Source organism: Calypte anna, chromosome W (genome assembly GCF_003957555.1).
Source record: "Calypte anna isolate BGI_N300 chromosome W, bCalAnn1_v1.p, whole genome shotgun sequence".
NCBI lineage: Eukaryota > Metazoa > Chordata > Aves > Apodiformes > Trochilidae > Calypte > Calypte anna.
Window position 1 is genome coordinate 5,023,575 of NC_044276.1, and position 3,535 is coordinate 5,027,109.

Here is a 3,535-nt window from a genome sequence, read left to right on the forward strand (position 1 = left end):
TCCACAGGACCGGTTAAGTAAGGCTGTATATGTCATGAATTATTTGCGCTTTACAGGAGATAGTACAGAGCCTCCGATATTAATACATGAAAAGGATTTAGCGGACTCTGAAGCTTCGGAACCTTCCCAAAAAATTTTGGTGGAATTCAAGAATTTGAACACTGGAGAATGGGAAGGGCCAGCAGAGGTGAAACTAACTGGTCGAGCTTATATGTGTTTATTTACAGGTACCGGAGTGCGTTGGGTACCAGCCACATGGGTTTGTCCATGGAAACAAATGCCTTCAAATGCGGACTCACAGTGACGCTGTTTATGATATGAGTTTTGGTTTGGGAGATTGTACCACTTCATTTTATTTTAGGCTAACTTCACCAGATTTTAGTAGCAATGTCATTTCGTTTTTGAATCTTCTAGTGGTTGTTGTTAACTTTTCTCATATATTGGTGAGGACTAAGACAAAAAAAAAAAAACACAGTTATGAGAATGAGTATGCCTTTTTGGAGGCCGAGAGTTGCTGCAGAGAGTGGGAGCTGCTCCTAGCGCAGAGAGCACCCCCACTCCTGCCTCCGCAGCCGCTTCTCGCCCCCCCACACACAAGGGCACAACTCAGATATGGCATGTGAGCATCACCAGCATATCTGTTACAGCTACAGCTTCTGTCTCTACCCCCACAGACACTGCTGCTCAGAAAATGAGCCCTGCTGCAGACACCAGAGATGAGAAAAAAAAATAAAGGGGGGGGGGGACTGTGTGCCTTTGCTGTTTAAAGGCTTGGAATTCTGTCTCTAAACAATTTTATTAGGCCATTTTTGGGCCTCAATTTGGCGACCATGGAGGAAACCAGGACTCCACCGTGCCGTGACCCGGGAGGGGTCTGGGGACGCTTTTGGGGCCCCCCGACCAATTTTTGTCTGATAAGCCTCCCCTACCCCCTTGGCTCTATGCGCCAGTGGACACCAGACCTTCCTCATACTAAAAAGGTATTTAAGTCCTTCTACTGCAGTGTAAAATGTGCTTTTCGTATTGTATTGTATTGTACTGATAACAGGCTTTTGTTAATGTTGTAATTCATGTGATCGTTTATATGTTGATTATGGGATCCCTTGTCTATATGTTGATTGTTGATTGTGATATTCTGTTGCACTGCTAAGCAGATGAACTTAACTTCTGGTATTTTAACACAGATGCTAAAAGATGTTGATAGTGTCAGACATGCAGTTTTACAAAGTCGTGCTGCCACTGACTTTTCATTGTTAGCTTTTAGGTCATGTTTGTGAAGACTTTGATGGAATGTGTTGCATGAATTTATCTGATCATTCAGAGTCAATTCACAACCAAAAGCGACTGATTAAGATAACATGAAAAAATCTACTGTTGCATATACTGGGTTAAATGAATGGTTAAATCGCTTAAGGATATGGGGATAGCTTAGAGATTTAATTAGACAAGGTTTATCAATTATATTTGTTATTATTGGTTTTGATTATTAGTATGTTATTATTGCTTTTGTATTATTAGTATGTTGTTTATGGCAATGTATCATTAGCATGTTATCTCGCATGATGAAGTAAGTCAGGATTGCTCAAAAACAAAAAGGGGGATATGTTGGGAAACTGTTTGGAAGAAAACAGACATGAGCAATCCTGACTATTAAGCTTTCACTAGAGTGAGCTTAGGGCCTTGAGGCCCAGCTGCAAGGTTACTGAAAGATGAGCTATGGGCAAAAGATAAGGGAGCTGGCAGCAGAAGAGAAGAATAACAGGATAATGATGTAGCCAGCAGAAGTTCTGTGAGAACAGGATTTGTGGCCAAGATATAGCCACCTGCAAGATATCATTATATAAACAAGGGCTCTATATAAAGCGAGTGTGAATTGTAAATAAAGGACTTCACTTTATGCATATTGGTGACTACATGTTGTCCTTAAGCCTCCGCGGATTTTCTACATTTCACCTCTGCAAATTGACTTGATTCACCATCTCCTTCATCTGTTTTTGCAATTAGTCTTGTAGGATTCCATACAGCAACTTTCCACCTCCAATGGAAAGCTGCCATCTTGTCTCTTAATCCCTGGAAACTGTATCTCTTGCACAGGTCCCTTGACCTTGCCTCTTTTTATAGCATAACCAGACTTTAGAAGAATTTCTATTATCTTACCTTTCTGGAAGACCTCTCTGCTTTAGCTGCCCTATGAGGAGAGGCAGTATCTTATATCTCCTTTATTACCTGGTTGTTTCATTTAGACTTTGAAGGGTTAAGGCTAATTTCTTATTTCCTTACTTTTCTTTTTCTCCTCATCCAAGGCTCGACGAGTATCTCTGTGGGCTGAGGGGGAGAGGCTGTGGTGTCTGCAGCAGTAGCAGCAGCAGGTTTCCTGGCACCCGAGTTGGAATTCAAACTATTCCGATAAAATTAGTCAAAATTTGAACTGAGCTTGAGCTTATTATCTTAAATTATGTTGAGCACCAAAAATCTGTCAAAGATTAATGCTGGGCCATCAATTAATTGAATTACAGATGCTCTCTATTAATGCCCCTCCCGTCCCTGATAAAGGAAGGAGTAAGAATAAGGGAGAGAGACTTATGGGTTGGAAAGTAAACTACACAGCTTTAATTGAAACAGTAATGATAAAAAGGAAAAATTACTAAATATATACAGATATACAGGTAAATTGATGTCATGTTCCTCCCCCCTCTCCCCCATTAACTCTCACGTCACCAGTGAGGCTGCAGGGCAGCCCTGGGAAAGTCCAGGCTGGACTCCTGGAATCGGCAGCAGTTGGGAGCTGGATGCAGGAATACACAGATTCAGGCTGGTACGGATGAGGACCACAGGCAGAGGAATAGATTGAATCCTCCCAGGATGCTGAAGCAAACAGGGAGTGGTGAAGAAGGGGAAGCAGGAAGGGGTTTTGAAACTCATGATCCCTCAAATTTATACTGACTATGAGGTGTATGGGATGGAATACTTGTTTGGTCAATTTTGGTCATTTATCTTGTCCACTCCTCCCTAAAGGAGGGTTGCAGGTATGACCTTGTTTCTCCTTGTCTCTGCCTGGAACACAAGATTATCTTCAGAACTGAGCATTGTCCTTGGTTCTGCATACCAGTCTCTAGAATTAACTATAAACATTGAGCATTATCAGTCCTAGAAGCTAACAGAGAAACTTGCTGTTAATCCCAGCAAGAACAGCTACTTACAAGAGACTTAGCTGAAAGCAAAATTACAAGACAGAAAATTAGCTCTATCCTGTCCAAAACAAGGAGAAACGGGTACTGAGGGAACAGGGGATGTGATTGCTAAAGCCCTGTCATGTTCCAAAAGTCATGGCAGTCCAGTGAAATCCCCACTGACTGGAAAAGGGGAAACGTAACCTGAGAAAGCACAGTCTCGCACTGATAGCAGTGAACAATTGTTAATGAAACAATTTCACCATAAGCCTTGGGCTATCAGTAAGAACAGGGCTACTTAATGCATACTTTGTAACCGCAGGAACAAAGCCTTGGGACATCAAAGGTTAAGGAGTAAACAAGGC